This window comes from Phyllobates terribilis, unplaced genomic scaffold, assembly GCF_046119375.1.
Source record: "Phyllobates terribilis strain yellow unplaced genomic scaffold, ASM4611937v1 Scaffold_4__5_contigs__length_816908805, whole genome shotgun sequence".
Classification (NCBI taxonomy): Eukaryota; Metazoa; Chordata; class Amphibia; order Anura; family Dendrobatidae; genus Phyllobates; species Phyllobates terribilis.
The window spans coordinates 677580910-677602487 of record NW_027362764.1 but is presented as its reverse complement, the minus strand read 5'-3'; the positions used below and the strand labels follow the sequence as shown (position 1 = coordinate 677602487).

Below are 21578 nucleotides of genomic sequence, written 5' to 3'. Positions count from 1 at the left end.
TAATCATTTTTGGGATCCCGCTCCTGGAGCATTGCAGCAGGTACGTGTTTACACTATTAGAAGTTTGACAGCCTTTTTTCTGACCATGTGTCCCTCCCATTCAGTCACAGGTGGTTTTAACTAGCTCTACCAGCCCATACATTGTAGGTTAAAAGCCCAAGCAGAGACATATTGTCCATACAGGCTTACAGCCCAAGAGTGGCATATCCAGTGGTAGCATAGCGTAGTTTCCCATCATACGAAGGTGACCTTGTCGTGGTTGATGGGCACACATAAATTGGCCAAATTATGCGCAAAAAACCTTCATTTTTCAAAGTGACATTAGTCTAGATACAATATTTCTTATATTTTCATGTATGGAGTGCCGAAGTTCTTTTTGCTATTGAGATTACTCTTTTCTTCAGAGCACCCGAATAGACCAGTGAGCGACCCCTCTCTTTTTTCTATTAATCATTTTTGGGATCCCGCTCCTGGAGCATTGCAGCAGGTACGTGTTTACACTATTAGAAGTTTGACAGCCTTTTTTCTGACCATGTGTCCCTCCCATTCAGTCACAGGTGGTTTTAACTAGCTCTACCAGCCCATACATTGTAGGTTAAAAGCCCAAGCAGAGACATATTGTCCATACAGGCTTACAGCCCAAGAGTGGCATATCCAGTGGTAGCATAGCGTAGTTTCCCATCATACGAAGGTGACCTTGTCGTGGTTGATGGGCACACATAAATTGGCCAAATTATGCGCAAAAAACCTTCATTTTTCAAAGTGACATTAGTCTAGATACAATATTTCTTATATTTTCATGTATGGAGTGCCGAAGTTCTTTTTGCTATTGAGATTACTCTTTTCTTCAGAGCACCCGAATAGACCAGTGAGCGACCCCTCTCTTTTTTCTATTAATCATTTTTGGGATCCCGCTCCTGGAGCATTGCAGCAGGTACGTGTTTACACTATTAGAAGTTTGACAGCCTTTTTTCTGACCATGTGTCCCTCCCATTCAGTCACAGGTGGTTTTAACTAGCTCTACCAGCCCATACATTGTAGGTTAAAAGCCCAAGCAGAGACATATTGTCCATACAGGCTTACAGCCCAAGAGTGGCATATCCAGTGGTAGCATAGCGTAGTTTCCCATCATACGAAGGTGACCTTGTCGTGGTTGATGGGCACACATAAATTGGCCAAATTATGCGCAAAAAACCTTCATTTTTCAAAGTGACATTAGTCTAGATACAATATTTCTTATATTTTCATGTATGGAGTGCCGAAGTTCTTTTTGCTATTGAGATTACTCTTTTCTTCAGAGCACCCGAATAGACCAGTGAGCGACCCCTCTCTTTTTTCTATTAATCATTTTTGGGATCCCGCTCCTGGAGCATTGCAGCAGGTACGTGTTTACACTATTAGAAGTTTGACAGCCTTTTTTCTGACCATGTGTCCCTCCCATTCAGTCACAGGTGGTTTTAACTAGCTCTACCAGCCCATACATTGTAGGTTAAAAGCCCAAGCAGAGACATATTGTCCATACAGGCTTACAGCCCAAGAGTGGCATATCCAGTGGTAGCATAGCGTAGTTTCCCATCATACGAAGGTGACCTTGTCGTGGTTGATGGGCACACATAAATTGGCCAAATTATGCGCAAAAAACCTTCATTTTTCAAAGTGACATTAGTCTAGATACAATATTTCTTATATTTTCATGTATGGAGTGCCGAAGTTCTTTTTGCTATTGAGATTACTCTTTTCTTCAGAGCACCCGAATAGACCAGTGAGCGACCCCTCTCTTTTTTCTATTAATCATTTTTGGGATCCCGCTCCTGGAGCATTGCAGCAGGTACGTGTTTACACTATTAGAAGTTTGACAGCCTTTTTTCTGACCATGTGTCCCTCCCATTCAGTCACAGGTGGTTTTAACTAGCTCTACCAGCCCATACATTGTAGGTTAAAAGCCCAAGCAGAGACATATTGTCCATACAGGCTTACAGCCCAAGAGTGGCATATCCAGTGGTAGCATAGCGTAGTTTCCCATCATACGAAGGTGACCTTGTCGTGGTTGATGGGCACACATAAATTGGCCAAATTATGCGCAAAAAACCTTCATTTTTCAAAGTGACATTAGTCTAGATACAATATTTCTTATATTTTCATGTATGGAGTGCCGAAGTTCTTTTTGCTATTGAGATTACTCTTTTCTTCAGAGCACCCGAATAGACCAGTGAGCGACCCCTCTCTTTTTTCTATTAATCATTTTTGGGATCCCGCTCCTGGAGCATTGCAGCAGGTACGTGTTTACACTATTAGAAGTTTGACAGCCTTTTTTCTGACCATGTGTCCCTCCCATTCAGTCACAGGTGGTTTTAACTAGCTCTACCAGCCCATACATTGTAGGTTAAAAGCCCAAGCAGAGACATATTGTCCATACAGGCTTACAGCCCAAGAGTGGCATATCCAGTGGTAGCATAGCGTAGTTTCCCATCATACGAAGGTGACCTTGTCGTGGTTGATGGGCACACATAAATTGGCCAAATTATGCGCAAAAAACCTTCATTTTTCAAAGTGACATTAGTCTAGATACAATATTTCTTATATTTTCATGTATGGAGTGCCGAAGTTCTTTTTGCTATTGAGATTACTCTTTTCTTCAGAGCACCCGAATAGACCAGTGAGCGACCCCTCTCTTTTTTCTATTAATCATTTTTGGGATCCCGCTCCTGGAGCATTGCAGCAGGTACGTGTTTACACTATTAGAAGTTTGACAGCCTTTTTTCTGACCATGTGTCCCTCCCATTCAGTCACAGGTGGTTTTAACTAGCTCTACCAGCCCATACATTGTAGGTTAAAAGCCCAAGCAGAGACATATTGTCCATACAGGCTTACAGCCCAAGAGTGGCATATCCAGTGGTAGCATAGCGTAGTTTCCCATCATACGAAGGTGACCTTGTCGTGGTTGATGGGCACACATAAATTGGCCAAATTATGCGCAAAAAACCTTCATTTTTCAAAGTGACATTAGTCTAGATACAATATTTCTTATATTTTCATGTATGGAGTGCCGAAGTTCTTTTTGCTATTGAGATTACTCTTTTCTTCAGAGCACCCGAATAGACCAGTGAGCGACCCCTCTCTTTTTTCTATTAATCATTTTTGGGATCCCGCTCCTGGAGCATTGCAGCAGGTACGTGTTTACACTATTAGAAGTTTGACAGCCTTTTTTCTGACCATGTGTCCCTCCCATTCAGTCACAGGTGGTTTTAACTAGCTCTACCAGCCCATACATTGTAGGTTAAAAGCCCAAGCAGAGACATATTGTCCATACAGGCTTACAGCCCAAGAGTGACATATCCAGTGGTAGCATAGCGTAGTTTCCCATCATACGAAGGTGACCTTGTCGTGGTTGATGGGCACACATAAATTGGCCAAATTATGCGCAAAAAACCTTCATTTTTCAAAGTGACATTAGTCTAGATACAATATTTCTTATATTTTCATGTATGGAGTGCCGAAGTTCTTTTTGCTATTGAGATTACTCTTTTCTTCAGAGCACCCGAATAGACCAGTGAGCGACCCCTCTCTTTTTTCTATTAATCATTTTTGGGATCCCGCTCCTGGAGCATTGCAGCAGGTACGTGTTTACACTATTAGAAGTTTGACAGCCTTTTTTCTGACCATGTGTCCCTCCCATTCAGTCACAGGTGGTTTTAACTAGCTCTACCAGCCCATACATTGTAGGTTAAAAGCCCAAGCAGAGACATATTGTCCATACAGGCTTACAGCCCAAGAGTGGCATATCCAGTGGTAGCATAGCGTAGTTTCCCATCATACGAAGGTGACCTTGTCGTGGTTGATGGGCACACATAAATTGGCCAAATTATGCGCAAAAAACCTTCATTTTTCAAAGTGACATTAGTCTAGATACAATATTTCTTATATTTTCATGTATGGAGTGCCGAAGTTCTTTTTGCTATTGAGATTACTCTTTTCTTCAGAGCACCCGAATAGACCAGTGAGCGACCCCTCTCTTTTTTCTATTAATCATTTTTGGGATCCCGCTCCTGGAGCATTGCAGCAGGTACGTGTTTACACTATTAGAAGTTTGACAGCCTTTTTTCTGACCATGTGTCCCTCCCATTCAGTCACAGGTGGTTTTAACTAGCTCTACCAGCCCATACATTGTAGGTTAAAAGCCCAAGCAGAGACATATTGTCCATACAGGCTTACAGCCCAAGAGTGGCATATCCAGTGGTAGCATAGCGTAGTTTCCCATCATACGAAGGTGACCTTGTCGTGGTTGATGGGCACACATAAATTGGCCAAATTATGCGCAAAAAACCTTCATTTTTCAAAGTGACATTAGTCTAGATACAATATTTCTTATATTTTCATGTATGGAGTGCCGAAGTTCTTTTTGCTATTGAGATTACTCTTTTCTTCAGAGCACCCGAATAGACCAGTGAGCGACCCCTCTCTTTTTTCTATTAATCATTTTTGGGATCCCGCTCCTGGAGCATTGCAGCAGGTACGTGTTTACACTATTAGAAGTTTGACAGCCTTTTTTCTGACCATGTGTCCCTCCCATTCAGTCACAGGTGGTTTTAACTAGCTCTACCAGCCCATACATTGTAGGTTAAAAGCCCAAGCAGAGACATATTGTCCATACAGGCTTACAGCCCAAGAGTGGCATATCCAGTGGTAGCATAGCGTAGTTTCCCATCATACGAAGGTGACCTTGTCGTGGTTGATGGGCACACATAAATTGGCCAAATTATGCGCAAAAAACCTTCATTTTTCAAAGTGACATTAGTCTAGATACAATATTTCTTATATTTTCATGTATGGAGTGCCGAAGTTCTTTTTGCTATTGAGATTACTCTTTTCTTCAGAGCACCCGAATAGACCAGTGAGCGACCCCTCTCTTTTTTCTATTAATCATTTTTGGGATCCCGCTCCTGGAGCATTGCAGCAGGTACGTGTTTACACTATTAGAAGTTTGACAGCCTTTTTTCTGACCATGTGTCCCTCCCATTCAGTCACAGGTGGTTTTAACTAGCTCTACCAGCCCATACATTGTAGGTTAAAAGCCCAAGCAGAGACATATTGTCCATACAGGCTTACAGCCCAAGAGTGGCATATCCAGTGGTAGCATAGCGTAGTTTCCCATCATACGAAGGTGACCTTGTCGTGGTTGATGGGCACACATAAATTGGCCAAATTATGCGCAAAAAACCTTCATTTTTCAAAGTGATATTAGTCTAGATACAATATTTCTTATATTTTCATGTATGGAGTGCCGAAGTTCTTTTTGCTATTGAGATTACTCTTTTCTTCAGAGCACCCGAATAGACCAGTGAGCGACCCCTCTCTTTTTTCTATTAATCATTTTTGGGATCCCGCTCCTGGAGCATTGCAGCAGGTACGTGTTTACACTATTAGAAGTTTGACAGCCTTTTTTCTGACCATGTGTCCCTCCCATTCAGTCACAGGTGGTTTTAACTAGCTCTACCAGCCCATACATTGTAGGTTAAAAGCCCAAGCAGAGACATATTGTCCATACAGGCTTACAGCCCAAGAGTGGCATATCCAGTGGTAGCATAGCGTAGTTTCCCATCATACGAAGGTGACCTTGTCGTGGTTGATGGGCACACATAAATTGGCCAAATTATGCGCAAAAAACCTTCATTTTTCAAAGTGACATTAGTCTAGATACAATATTTCTTATATTTTCATGTATGGAGTGCCGAAGTTCTTTTTGCTATTGAGATTACTCTTTTCTTCAGAGCACCCGAATAGACCAGTGAGCGACCCCTCTCTTTTTTCTATTAATCATTTTTGGGATCCCGCTCCTGGAGCATTGCAGCAGGTACGTGTTTACACTATTAGAAGTTTGACAGCCTTTTTTCTGACCATGTGTCCCTCCCATTCAGTCACAGGTGGTTTTAACTAGCTCTACCAGCCCATACATTGTAGGTTAAAAGCCCAAGCAGAGACATATTGTCCATACAGGCTTACAGCCCAAGAGTGGCATATCCAGTGGTAGCATAGCGTAGTTTCCCATCATACGAAGGTGACCTTGTCGTGGTTGATGGGCACACATAAATTGGCCAAATTATGCGCAAAAAACCTTCATTTTTCAAAGTGACATTAGTCTAGATACAATATTTCTTATATTTTCATGTATGGAGTGCCGAAGTTCTTTTTGCTATTGAGATTACTCTTTTCTTCAGAGCACCCGAATAGACCAGTGAGCGACCCCTCTCTTTTTTCTATTAATCATTTTTGGGATCCCGCTCCTGGAGCATTGCAGCAGGTACGTGTTTACACTATTAGAAGTTTGACAGCCTTTTTTCTGACCATGTGTCCCTCCCATTCAGTCACAGGTGGTTTTAACTAGCTCTACCAGCCCATACATTGTAGGTTAAAAGCCCAAGCAGAGACATATTGTCCATACAGGCTTACAGCCCAAGAGTGGCATATCCAGTGGTAGCATAGCGTAGTTTCCCATCATACGAAGGTGACCTTGTCGTGGTTGATGGGCACACATAAATTGGCCAAATTATGCGCAAAAAACCTTCATTTTTCAAAGTGACATTAGTCTAGATACAATATTTCTTATATTTTCATGTATGGAGTGCCGAAGTTCTTTTTGCTATTGAGATTACTCTTTTCTTCAGAGCACCCGAATAGACCAGTGAGCGACCCCTCTCTTTTTTCTATTAATCATTTTTGGGATCCCGCTCCTGGAGCATTGCAGCAGGTACGTGTTTACACTATTAGAAGTTTGACAGCCTTTTTTCTGACCATGTGTCCCTCCCATTCAGTCACAGGTGGTTTTAACTAGCTCTACCAGCCCATACATTGTAGGTTAAAAGCCCAAGCAGAGACATATTGTCCATACAGGCTTACAGCCCAAGAGTGGCATATCCAGTGGTAGCATAGCGTAGTTTCCCATCATACGAAGGTGACCTTGTCGTGGTTGATGGGCACACATAAATTGGCCAAATTATGCGCAAAAAACCTTCATTTTTCAAAGTGACATTAGTCTAGATACAATATTTCTTATATTTTCATGTATGGAGTGCCGAAGTTCTTTTTGCTATTGAGATTACTCTTTTCTTCAGAGCACCCGAATAGACCAGTGAGCGACCCCTCTCTTTTTTCTATTAATCATTTTTGGGATCCCGCTCCTGGAGCATTGCAGCAGGTACGTGTTTACACTATTAGAAGTTTGACAGCCTTTTTTCTGACCATGTGTCCCTCCCATTCAGTCACAGGTGGTTTTAACTAGCTCTACCAGCCCATACATTGTAGGTTAAAAGCCCAAGCAGAGACATATTGTCCATACAGGCTTACAGCCCAAGAGTGACATATCCAGTGGTAGCATAGCGTAGTTTCCCATCATACGAAGGTGACCTTGTCGTGGTTGATGGGCACACATAAATTGGCCAAATTATGCGCAAAAAACCTTCATTTTTCAAAGTGACATTAGTCTAGATACAATATTTCTTATATTTTCATGTATGGAGTGCCGAAGTTCTTTTTGCTATTGAGATTACTCTTTTCTTCAGAGCACCCGAATAGACCAGTGAGCGACCCCTCTCTTTTTTCTATTAATCATTTTTGGGATCCCGCTCCTGGAGCATTGCAGCAGGTACGTGTTTACACTATTAGAAGTTTGACAGCCTTTTTTCTGACCATGTGTCCCTCCCATTCAGTCACAGGTGGTTTTAACTAGCTCTACCAGCCCATACATTGTAGGTTAAAAGCCCAAGCAGAGACATATTGTCCATACAGGCTTACAGCCCAAGAGTGGCATATCCAGTGGTAGCATAGCGTAGTTTCCCATCATACGAAGGTGACCTTGTCGTGGTTGATGGGCACACATAAATTGGCCAAATTATGCGCAAAAAACCTTCATTTTTCAAAGTGACATTAGTCTAGATACAATATTTCTTATATTTTCATGTATGGAGTGCCGAAGTTCTTTTTGCTATTGAGATTACTCTTTTCTTCAGAGCACCCGAATAGACCAGTGAGCGACCCCTCTCTTTTTTCTATTAATCATTTTTGGGATCCCGCTCCTGGAGCATTGCAGCAGGTACGTGTTTACACTATTAGAAGTTTGACAGCCTTTTTTCTGACCATGTGTCCCTCCCATTCAGTCACAGGTGGTTTTAACTAGCTCTACCAGCCCATACATTGTAGGTTAAAAGCCCAAGCAGAGACATATTGTCCATACAGGCTTACAGCCCAAGAGTGGCATATCCAGTGGTAGCATAGCGTAGTTTCCCATCATACGAAGGTGACCTTGTCGTGGTTGATGGGCACACATAAATTGGCCAAATTATGCGCAAAAAACCTTCATTTTTCAAAGTGATATTAGTCTAGATACAATATTTCTTATATTTTCATGTATGGAGTGCCGAAGTTCTTTTTGCTATTGAGATTACTCTTTTCTTCAGAGCACCCGAATAGACCAGTGAGCGACCCCTCTCTTTTTTCTATTAATCATTTTTGGGATCCCGCTCCTGGAGCATTGCAGCAGGTACGTGTTTACACTATTAGAAGTTTGACAGCCTTTTTTCTGACCATGTGTCCCTCCCATTCAGTCACAGGTGGTTTTAACTAGCTCTACCAGCCCATACATTGTAGGTTAAAAGCCCAAGCAGAGACATATTGTCCATACAGGCTTACAGCCCAAGAGTGGCATATCCAGTGGTAGCATAGCGTAGTTTCCCATCATACGAAGGTGACCTTGTCGTGGTTGATGGGCACACATAAATTGGCCAAATTATGCGCAAAAAACCTTCATTTTTCAAAGTGACATTAGTCTAGATACAATATTTCTTATATTTTCATGTATGGAGTGCCGAAGTTCTTTTTGCTATTGAGATTACTCTTTTCTTCAGAGCACCCGAATAGACCAGTGAGCGACCCCTCTCTTTTTTCTATTAATCATTTTTGGGATCCCGCTCCTGGAGCATTGCAGCAGGTACGTGTTTACACTATTAGAAGTTTGACAGCCTTTTTTCTGACCATGTGTCCCTCCCATTCAGTCACAGGTGGTTTTAACTAGCTCTACCAGCCCATACATTGTAGGTTAAAAGCCCAAGCAGAGACATATTGTCCATACAGGCTTACAGCCCAAGAGTGGCATATCCAGTGGTAGCATAGCGTAGTTTCCCATCATACGAAGGTGACCTTGTCGTGGTTGATGGGCACACATAAATTGGCCAAATTATGCGCAAAAAACCTTCATTTTTCAAAGTGACATTAGTCTAGATACAATATTTCTTATATTTTCATGTATGGAGTGCCGAAGTTCTTTTTGCTATTGAGATTACTCTTTTCTTCAGAGCACCCGAATAGACCAGTGAGCGACCCCTCTCTTTTTTCTATTAATCATTTTTGGGATCCCGCTCCTGGAGCATTGCAGCAGGTACGTGTTTACACTATTAGAAGTTTGACAGCCTTTTTTCTGACCATGTGTCCCTCCCATTCAGTCACAGGTGGTTTTAACTAGCTCTACCAGCCCATACATTGTAGGTTAAAAGCCCAAGCAGAGACATATTGTCCATACAGGCTTACAGCCCAAGAGTGGCATATCCAGTGGTAGCATAGCGTAGTTTCCCATCATACGAAGGTGACCTTGTCGTGGTTGATGGGCACACATAAATTGGCCAAATTATGCGCAAAAAACCTTCATTTTTCAAAGTGACATTAGTCTAGATACAATATTTCTTATATTTTCATGTATGGAGTGCCGAAGTTCTTTTTGCTATTGAGATTACTCTTTTCTTCAGAGCACCCGAATAGACCAGTGAGCGACCCCTCTCTTTTTTCTATTAATCATTTTTGGGATCCCGCTCCTGGAGCATTGCAGCAGGTACGTGTTTACACTATTAGAAGTTTGACAGCCTTTTTTCTGACCATGTGTCCCTCCCATTCAGTCACAGGTGGTTTTAACTAGCTCTACCAGCCCATACATTGTAGGTTAAAAGCCCAAGCAGAGACATATTGTCCATACAGGCTTACAGCCCAAGAGTGGCATATCCAGTGGTAGCATAGCGTAGTTTCCCATCATACGAAGGTGACCTTGTCGTGGTTGATGGGCACACATAAATTGGCCAAATTATGCGCAAAAAACCTTCATTTTTCAAAGTGACATTAGTCTAGATACAATATTTCTTATATTTTCATGTATGGAGTGCCGAAGTTCTTTTTGCTATTGAGATTACTCTTTTCTTCAGAGCACCCGAATAGACCAGTGAGCGACCCCTCTCTTTTTTCTATTAATCATTTTTGGGATCCCGCTCCTGGAGCATTGCAGCAGGTACGTGTTTACACTATTAGAAGTTTGACAGCCTTTTTTCTGACCATGTGTCCCTCCCATTCAGTCACAGGTGGTTTTAACTAGCTCTACCAGCCCATACATTGTAGGTTAAAAGCCCAAGCAGAGACATATTGTCCATACAGGCTTACAGCCCAAGAGTGGCATATCCAGTGGTAGCATAGCGTAGTTTCCCATCATACGAAGGTGACCTTGTCGTGGTTGATGGGCACACATAAATTGGCCAAATTATGCGCAAAAAACCTTCATTTTTCAAAGTGACATTAGTCTAGATACAATATTTCTTATATTTTCATGTATGGAGTGCCGAAGTTCTTTTTGCTATTGAGATTACTCTTTTCTTCAGAGCACCCGAATAGACCAGTGAGCGACCCCTCTCTTTTTTCTATTAATCATTTTTGGGATCCCGCTCCTGGAGCATTGCAGCAGGTACGTGTTTACACTATTAGAAGTTTGACAGCCTTTTTTCTGACCATGTGTCCCTCCCATTCAGTCACAGGTGGTTTTAACTAGCTCTACCAGCCCATACATTGTAGGTTAAAAGCCCAAGCAGAGACATATTGTCCATACAGGCTTACAGCCCAAGAGTGGCATATCCAGTGGTAGCATAGCGTAGTTTCCCATCATACGAAGGTGACCTTGTCGTGGTTGATGGGCACACATAAATTGGCCAAATTATGCGCAAAAAACCTTCATTTTTCAAAGTGACATTAGTCTAGATACAATATTTCTTATATTTTCATGTATGGAGTGCCGAAGTTCTTTTTGCTATTGAGATTACTCTTTTCTTCAGAGCACCCGAATAGACCAGTGAGCGACCCCTCTCTTTTTTCTATTAATCATTTTTGGGATCCCGCTCCTGGAGCATTGCAGCAGGTACGTGTTTACACTATTAGAAGTTTGACAGCCTTTTTTCTGACCATGTGTCCCTCCCATTCAGTCACAGGTGGTTTTAACTAGCTCTACCAGCCCATACATTGTAGGTTAAAAGCCCAAGCAGAGACATATTGTCCATACAGGCTTACAGCCCAAGAGTGGCATATCCAGTGGTAGCATAGCGTAGTTTCCCATCATACGAAGGTGACCTTGTCGTGGTTGATGGGCACACATAAATTGGCCAAATTATGCGCAAAAAACCTTCATTTTTCAAAGTGACATTAGTCTAGATACAATATTTCTTATATTTTCATGTATGGAGTGCCGAAGTTCTTTTTGCTATTGAGATTACTCTTTTCTTCAGAGCACCCGAATAGACCAGTGAGCGACCCCTCTCTTTTTTCTATCAAGCCCAGGTTAGTAATGGAGAGGCGTCTATAAGACACCCCCATTACTAACCCCATAGTCAAAGTTAAAAAAAACACAAACACCCAGAATAAAGTCCTTTAATTGAAATAAAGACACAATCCTTTATTGTTCTAAATTAAACCATACTTACCGTCACGCCCATTCCAGCTGAAGCCAACGATCTCCTGCAATAAAAGAAAAATAATAAAGCAACCTCATCCTTACCTTTCCATGGTTCCCACGACAGCTTCAGCTCTGCTACATCGAGATGACAGGCTGGACCGCAGCAGAACGCTGCCATCCAGCCTCTCATCCCGCAGACACTGAGAGGCGCAGGCTTGCTTGCGCTGCTCAGCGTCTCTCTGTGACGACATCCAGATGAGCCGAGTTCATGTCCAATGAACTCGGCTCACCTCATGCACGTCACTGACAGCGTGGGAAAATTCTCACGCTGAAGCGGTGAGTGCAGGAGAATTCTCCCACGCTGTCAGTGACGTGCATAAGGTGAGCTCATGTCCAATGAACTCAGCTCACCTCCTGCACGTCACTGACAGCGTGGGAGAATTCTCCTGCACTCAGCGCTTCAGCGTGAGAATTCTCCCACGCTGAAGCGCTGAGTGCAGGAGAATTTTCCCACGCTGTCAGTGACGTGCATAAGGTGAGCTCATGTCCAATGAACTCAGCTCACCTCCTGCACGTCACTGACAGCGTGGGAGAATTCTCCTGCACTCAGCGCTTCAGTGTGAGAATTCTCCCACGCTGAAGCGCTGAGTGCAGGAGAATTTTCCCACGCTGTCAGTGACGTGCAGGAGGTGAGCCGAGTTCATTGGACATTAACTCGGCTCATCTGGATGCCCTCACAGAGAGACACTGTGGAGCGCAAGCAAGCCTGCGCTTCTCAGTGTCTGCGGGATGACAGGCTGGATGGCAGCGTTCTGCTGCGGTCCAGCCTGTCATCTCGATGTAGCAGAGCTGAAGCTGTCATGGGAACCATGGAAAGGTAAGGATGATGTTGCTTTATTATTTTTCTTTTATTTCAGGAGATCGTTGGCTTCAGCTGGAATGGGCGTGATGGTAAGTATGGTTTAATTTAGAACAATAAAGAATTGTGTGTTTATTTCAATTAAAGGAGTTTTTTCTGGGTGTTTGTGTTTTTTTTAAATACTTTACTAGAAATTCATGGTGGTCATGTCTAATATTGGCGTGACCCCATGAATTTCGGGCTTAGGGCCAGCTGATAATGCCAAGCTGGCCCTAACCCCTTTATTACCCAGTGAGCCACCGCATCAGGGCCCTGGATGAGTTGGGTACAGCGCCAGAAGATGGCGCTTCTATGAACGCGCCATTTTCCGGGGTGGCTGCGGACTGCAATTTGCAGCGGGGGTGGCCCAGAAAGCTTGGGCCTCCCTGCGCTGCGGATTCCAGCCCCCAGCTGCCTAGTTGTACCTGGCTGGACACAAAAACAGGGCGAAGCCCCACGTCAATTTTCTTTAAATTATTTCATTTAATAATTAAGAAAAAAAGGGCTTCCCTATATTGTTGTGTCCGGCCAGGTACAAATAGGCAGCTGGTGGTTGGGGGCAGCCCGTTCCTGCCTGCTGTACCTGGCTGGACACAAATATAGTGCGAAGCCCCACGTCAATTTTTTTTAAATTATTTCATGAATTTCCTGAAATAATTTAAAAAAATTGAAGTGGGGCTTCGCACTATATTTGTGTCCAGCCAGGTACAGCAGGCAGGAACGGGCTGCCCCCATCCACCAGCTGCCTATTTGTACCTGGCCGGACACAACAATATAGGGAAGCCCTTTTTTTCTTAATTATTTCATGAATTTCATGAAATAATTAAAAAAAATTGAAGTGGGGCTTCGCACTATATTTGTGTCCAGCCAGGTACAGCAGGCAGGAACGGGCTGCCCCCAACCACCAGCTGCCTATTTGTACCTGGCCGGACACAACAATATAGGGACGGCCTTTTTTTCTTAATTATTTCATGAATTTCATGAAATAATTAAAAAAAAATTACGTGGGGCTTCGCCCTATTTTTGTGTCCAGCCAGGTACAACTAGGCAGCTGGGGGCTGGAATCTGCAGCGCAGGGAGGCCCAAGCTTTCTGGGCCACCCCCGCTGCAAATTGCAGTCCGCAGCCGCCCCAGAAAATGGCGCGTTCATAGAAGCGCCATCTTCTGGCGCTGTACCCAACTCATCCAGGGCCCTGGTGCGGTGGCTCACTGGGTAATAAAGGGGTTAGGGCCAGCTTGGTATTATCAGCTGGCCCCAAGCCCAAAATTCATGGGGTCACGCCAGTATTAGACATGACCGCCATGAATTTCTAGTAAAGTATTTAAAAAAAACACAACACCCAGAATAAAGTCCTTTAATTGAAATAAAGACACAATTCTTTATTGTTCTAAATTAAACCATACTTACCATCACACCCATTCCAGCTGAAGCCAACGATCTCCTGCAATAAAAGAAAAATAATAAACCAACCTCATCCTTACCTTTCCATGGTTCCCACGACAGCTTCAGCTCTGCTACATCGAGATGACTGGCTGGACCGCAGCAGAATGCTGCCATCCAGTCTGTCATCCCGCAGACACTGAGAAGCGCAGGCATGCTTGCGCTCCTCACTGTCTCGCTGTGACGGCATCCAGATGAGCCGAGGTCATGTCCAATGAACTCGGCTCACCTCATGCACGTCACTGACAGCGTGGGAAAATTCTCACGCTGAAGTGCTGAGTGCAGGAGAATTCTCCCACGCTGTCAGTGATGTGCATGAGGTGAGCTCATGTCCAATGAACTCAGCTCACCTCCTGCACGTCACTGACAGCGTGGGAAAATTCTCCTGCAATCAGCGCTTCAGCGTGAGAATTTTCCCACGCTGTCAGTGACGTGCATGAGGTGAGCTGAGTTCATTGGACATGAACTCGGCTCATCTGGATGTCGTCACAGAGAGACGCTGAGCAGCGCAAGCAAGCCTGCGCTTCTCAGTGTCTGCGGGATGACAGGCTGGATGGCAGCGTTCTGCTGCGGTCCAGCCTGTCATCTCGATGTAGCAGAGCTGAAGCTGTCGTGGGAACCATGGAAAGGTAAGGATGATGTTGCTTTATTATTTTTCTTTTATTGCAGGAGATCGTTGGCTTCAGCTGGAATGGGCGTGATGGTAAGTATGGTTTAATTTAGAACAATAAAGGATTGTGTCTTTATTTCAATTAAAGGACTTTATTCTGGGTGTTTGTGTTTTTTTTAACTTTGACTATGGGGTTAGTAATGGGGGTGTCTTATAGACGCCTCTCCATTACTAACCTGGGCTTGATGTCAGCTGGCATTATAAGCTGACATCAACCCCAACCCTATTACCCCCTGCCACCGCACCAGGGCAGCGTGGAAGAGCGAGGCTAAGTGCCAGAATTGGCGCATCCTATGAATGCGCCATTTCTGGGGCGGCTGACGGCTGGTGTTTCTAGCCTGGGAGGGGGCCAATATTCATGGCTCCCTTCCTGGGCTATTAATATCAGCCCCCAGCTGTCTGCCTAGCCTTTGCTAGCTATTAAATTAGGGGGGACCCCACGTCATTTTTTTTGGGGGGTCCCCCATTTTAATAGCTAGTAAAGGCTATGTATTCAGCTGGGGGCTGATATTAGTAGCCTGGGAAGCTCCGTGGGTATTACCCCCTTCCCAGGCTTCAAACATCTGCCCCAGCCGTCTGCTTAACCTCCGCTAGAGCCTAAAATTAAGGGGAACCCCACGCCAATTTTTTTAATAATAAATCCTTTATTTTAATACTAAATGACAAGTACAGTAACCAACACTATCACTGTACTTCATATATATGTGACTGACATGTTTCTATCTATCTAATCTATGTGTGATGCTCTATCTTTCTGTTCTAAATTGTCGGGTACCGCTGCTGAATTGCCGGCCGGCTTTTTTAAAGAGACAGTGCATGAAAACACTATTATTTTTTTAAATAAATCCTTTACACTAAATGACAAGTACAGTAAGCAACACTATCACTGTACTTATTATATATGTGACTGACATGTTTCTATCTATCTAATCTATGTGTGAAGCTCTATTCTTTCTGTTCTAAATTGTCGGGTACAGATGCTGAATTGCCGGCCGGCTTTTTTAAAGAGACGGTGCATGAAAACACTAATATTTTTTTTAATAAATCCTTTACACTAAATGACAAGTGCAGTAACCAACACTGTCACTGTGCTTCTTATATGTGTGACTGACATGTTTCTATCTATCTAATCTATGTGTGATGCTCTATTCCTTCTTGTCTAAATTGTCGGGTACCGGTGTATGCCGCTGCTGAATTTGCCGGCCGGCTTTTTTAAAGAGAGTGTCTTCTGAGCAGTTTGTCAGCTTTTGGACACCTTTGCAGGTGTTTTCTATGTGTTTCTATGTGTTTTTGTTTGCCTGCCATTGGTTTTAACGGTGTTCGACGGTGTTCTAAGGTGTTCGACGAACAGTTCGACGAACAGTTCCTCGAACATCCCGGTGTTCGACGAACCGAACCCGAACACTACGGGGGTGGCTCAACACTAGTTAAAAGCACCTGGTGCCGTGAAGGGGCCAGGCTTTCAGCAGGTGCCCAGGGAAGGCTTTGGATGCCGGCCGCCTAGCGAGGGCCAGCAGAAGTAACATGTTTCTCTGCAAAGAAGCTTGTGTAACCAAGGCAGATGGCTGACAAAGAGCTATCCTCAGTTCAATGAAGGCAAGGAAGGTGCGGAAGGAATTGGGGAGGGGGGGTGATTCCTGCTAGGGCCCTGAAAACATAAAACAGGCAGGAGAGTCTGACGCATGGTGACGGAGAGGTTGTAGGGGCAGATAGGGGGTGTTGTCACGTGCGAGCATGTGTGCATGCTGGCTTGTGTGTGAGAGTGCGCTTCCTAGGTGTGGCGCTCTGCAGACAGTCAAAGGGATTGTTCCCTTTCATTAAAAGTTAATCCCCGGCTGCAGGCGATTAGAAAGCAACTAACCGCGCTCTACTCACCCTACCCGGGTCTACCGGTGAGTCTCGCCTCTGCTTCCGGCCTGTGGCATTGGCCGTGAAGCTGACGTTCCGTCGACAGCGCTGCAGCCGATCAGTGAGCTCAGCGGCTCTGAGTGGGGCGTTGTGTCTACAAGACCTTTTAATGAAGCCAGCAAAAAAATTGAAGAGAAGGGAAAGCACAAAAAGACCTGGTCTTGCTGAACACTGGAAAGGGCATCCGGCAGCCAGACTTCAAAGTAGAAAAGCAGCAAGTGAGAGGCTTTTGTCTGCCTATGGACACACCAACCTGAACACGCCTGATCTCATCTGATCTTGGAAGCTAAGCAGGGTTGGGCTTGGTTAGTACTTGGATGGGAGACTGCCTGGGAATGCCAGGTGCTGTAGGCTTTTGCTTTTTCTTTCCTTCCACCCGCAGTGGGTACTCTCTTCTATGCCTTTTTTCCATTCCCTTTCACAAGTGCACACATTCATTCTCTTTTCTTTTTTTCATTTGCTTTCTCTCTTGCGCTATTTCATCTCTGCAAAATACCAGCATCCTTCTGATCACCGTGGGCCTCCAGCATTGTTGCTTCTTTACTTTTAATACTAGGCTCCTTTTCACCAGGACCAGCGTCTCCCGCGTGGCTGGAGGCAACCACCGGTAACCCCAAGCAGAAGACCTTTGCAGGCAACACGACCCTCCCTCCTGAAGAGCAGCTCAAAGTCACTGGCAACCATCTCACCCTCTTCCTTCATTCACGCTTGGACGTCTCGCTCTGCCCGAGAGTTACGGGTACAGCTTGCTCTTTCTGTCACATTACCACGATGAAGGGTTTAGCCTGCAGGAGACCCTGCGCCGAACAATTTTTGAAGACACCTTATGCGGCGGGTGAATCACTGCTAAACAAACCACACCTGTAGGGACGGCACAGCCTTTGCATGGACCCTTCGGAGCCCGCCCGTCACGGCCAGATTGCTCGGCACCAAGCGATCCTGAGAAAGGCTGGCCGGGCGATGGATCGAGCAGTGTCTACTGGCCATACCACCTTGGATACGCCTGATCTCGTCTGATCTTGGAAGCAAAGCAAGGCTGGGCTCGGATAGTACTTGGATGGGAGACCTTCTGGGAACACCGGGTGCTGTAGACCATTTTGATGACGTTTTGCCCTACTGCCCAGCTCGGCTAGCATGGAATGGCGCCTTGCCGGACACCGACCTTAAGTAACTTAGATGATGGAAGCCCCAAGGCCTCTGAGCCAGTTGGCAGCTAAGCACGCTATCCCGCCGCCTTCACGCAGGCCAGACACCGAGCGCTTGCCATGGTTAGGAGTGCTTATTGACTCCGCAGCTCGCCGTGTGGAAATGATGGCGTTAAAAGCACCCGGGGCCGTGAAGGTGCCAGGCTTTCAGCAGGTGCCCATGGAAGGATTTGGATGTCGGCCGCCTAGCGAGGGCCAGCAGAAGTAACATGTTTCTCTGCAAAGAAGCTTGTGTATCCAAGCCAGACGGCTGACAAAGAGCTAAACTCAGGGCAAGGAAGGAATTGGGGAGGGGGGGGTGATTCCTGCTAGGGCCCTGAAATCATAAAACAGGCAGGAGAGTCTGACGCATGGTGACGGAGAGGTTGTAGGGGCAGATAGGGGGTGTTGTCACGTGCGAGCACTTGTGCATGCTGGCTTGTGTGTGAGAGTGCGCTTCCAAGGTGTGGCGCGCTACAGACAGTCAAAGGGATTGTTCCTTTTCATTAAAAGTTAATCCCCGGCTGCAGGCTATTAGAAAGCAACTAACCGCGCTCTACTCACCCTACCCGGGTCTACCGGTGAGTCTCGCCTCTGCTCCCGGCCTGTGGCATTGGCCGTGAATCCGACGTTCCGTCGATAGCGCTGCAGCCGATCAGTGAGCTCAGCGGCTCTGAGTGGGGCGTTGTGTCTACAAGACCTTTTAAGGAAGCCAGCAAAAAAATTGAAGAGAAGGGAAAGCACAAAAGGACCTGGTCTTGCTGAGCACTGGAAAGGGCAGCCGGCAGCCAGACGTCAAAGTAGAAAAGCAGCAAGTGAGAGACTTTTCTCTGCTTATGGCCACGCCACCCTGAACACGCCCGATCTCATCTGATCTCGGATGCTAAGCAGGGTCAGGCCTGGTTAGTACTTGGATGGGAGACTGTAAAATAATACTCTTCCTGTATTATATTTTTCTACTGAGGACTTCTCAAAGTATCAATATCACGATATTCTTTTAAAAAAATGTATCTATTTATTCTTGGATTGTCCATTAAAAAGAATTAGATTGCAGCAGGTACATACAATAATTAGTTATAAAGTAATTGTCCATTTGTCCATAATTAGCTTAATTGTTGAGATTCACCCATCTTTCCTTGGATCCTGGCTGGTAAATCATGTCTTTGTCCAGCATGTGTCCAGGCCTACATGTCATCTGCTTCTCAGCATGAAGATTCTTTGTCTTGTGGGGTGGGCAGAGCAAGAGAGCCCCCCCTTTCTGTACCATGGGCTTTTATAGCCAGTCGTATGGACACCTGTTCTACATATGGTAGTGAACCAAAAATACACACTCAACTAGCGCCTGTCAACTAGACACGATGGCTGAGGCATAGAACTCAGAAAAATGATTATCGATTAACATTCCAAATGAATTTCCATAATTAACCATTTAACATTTCCCCCTTTTTGAGAATAAAAGGACTTTAACTGAAAATTCTCAAAAGAAGATACATTCATCAATCATTTTTTCTTTCCTTCTTCCTTGGCAATATCATTAAATTTCCATAATAATAATAATAGTAATAATAGTATCAATATCGGATTATTGTTATATAATGATGTGAATTCATGTTATGGTAAGCCGCGACTAATATTCATTTAATATGTATAATTATACTTCCCTATATCTAAATTGAAGCAATCGCGGGTTCAATCGTCATCATCTGATGTCATCGGGTCGTCGTCTCGTCTTCTTCTTGGTTCTTTTATAGCACAGTCTTTAGATGAAAACTCCTTTGAAATAAATTACAGCATGTAGATATTGTACAGTCCATAATTGTGTTCATTATTGTTCAGTCCATAAACTGTACTCTTTATTAGAAAGATCATGTGTGTCAGTTGATAAGAAAACAAAGTCCATGGATGAAATGTAGCTTTAATATCTGTGCAGTGTCACCTGGACTTACGTTGGATCGTCTTTGGAATCTTCCGTGTGTCCGCACTGGTCTCGTGTCACTTTTGGAACAGATGTGACGTCTTTGGTCAGTAAAGCAAGGGTTAACTTGACACTTTCCTGCTTTATATAGCACCATAACCAGTACTCAGTCCTTTATATACAGGACACATATGCCAGGTATTACCTGTTCACCAGCTTTCATTGAAGCGTTGCAGGTGATAAGAAACCAGTGGAATGTGATGAAACTTGAACACAACACAGTACATATAGGATCATCGTCCTCTGCCGTCCTGGTGATCAGTGGTGTGAATTGTATTGTATGTAATGGACACAGTCTATTATAACACTCAGCATTCACACCTGTTACCTTCTGAGACGTCCGGATATCAGTTGCTTCTTCTTGTAACTTTTGAGAATCTCTTTGATTTATAAAAATTAAAAGTCTTTATTAAGATAGAATTCATAATTGCGATGTCTTGATTGAAGTCTTCATTCCCTAATCTGATACCAAATCTGGCAGTTTTTCCTAACCTATAATATCACAGCGTACCATAGCAATCAGTAATATCCATCTAATTATTATCAAAATATTAAAATAAATTATGTTTGGAATAATAAACATTAATAGATAATAATTCATTATCAATCAAGTTCTCCATATGATAGAACATTTTTATGTCATAGGTGTAATTACCTTTTCCAACCCATAGGTGTCAGTGTATTTTGAAAAAACAAGTTTTTATATCTTTATTAAACCAATAATATCAAAGAATGTATACTCCTGAACCAAAATGAATAAATATATGAATGTATGAATGAATGAATGAATGAATAAATTAATGAATGAATTGTTGTGTTTACTCAGAAAATGTAAACATTTTTTTCCTTAGCAATATATATTTAATGAAGCAATACTCTTGTATTAGACATTACTTTATTAAATATTAATGTGTTTTCTCAATTGAGATATTGAACTGAAATAAAATCAAATGAGAATTAAAAAATGAAAAAATAGAAAAATAAGAAGCATAAAGTAAGAATAAAATTTTAAAAATGAAAAATAAAATTAAGAGTAAAAATAAGAATAAAAATAAAAATAAGGCCTTTAAATTTTAATGACAAATGCAGAGTAATTATATTCTCCATAAAAGATACCCTTATATCTCCATTATCTGGATGATTTCATATTTGTCATAACCTTGTACCACCAAAAAATATTAAATTATGCAACTTTGCATGTAATACCCTTCTTAATTATACCATAGTACCTTATTATTTCTTCTTTATTAAATGTGTATAAAATAAGTATTGATCAAAAGTGATTATGTAATCAATATCAAAAACACATTTTCCCCCTTAATACCAAAAATATTATTTTATAAAATTTATGTATATATCAGAACCCAATTAAAAATAATTATTCTTCTAGAAATATTGTGCATAAATTTCATATCGATGAGTAGCATAGATTTGACTAAAGAGAGGTGTGTACCTATTTAGGTAACCATTAAAAATAATATTATAGTTATTCAAGAATATTATCATGTGGAAAATTATTCTAAATATAAATTTGCTTTGTAAACCATTTTGATGTGTGGTTGCCCTTATCCACTATTAGTTAAATCAAGAAATAATAATTATTAAAGAAATATAGAAATATATATATGTAGATAATACCTAATTATGTATTATAATTTCCTCAGAATTAAATATATTTTTGTACCTTCACATAAAGAAACATTTTTTTTTTTTCAAACATACAAACATACGAGGCCTCTGTCACATCAATCACACT

General features: G+C 43.0%; 2 pseudogenes; both read left to right on the top strand.

Annotated features, from left to right (window-relative positions):
• The first annotated feature begins 16898 nt into the window (after positions 1-16898).
• On the top strand, positions 16899-17017 carry LOC141267903 (5S ribosomal RNA; annotated as a pseudogene).
• A 620-nt stretch (positions 17018-17637) lies between these two features.
• Positions 17638-17757, top strand: LOC141267284 (5S ribosomal RNA; annotated as a pseudogene).
• The last annotated feature ends 3821 nt before the right edge of the window (positions 17758-21578 follow it).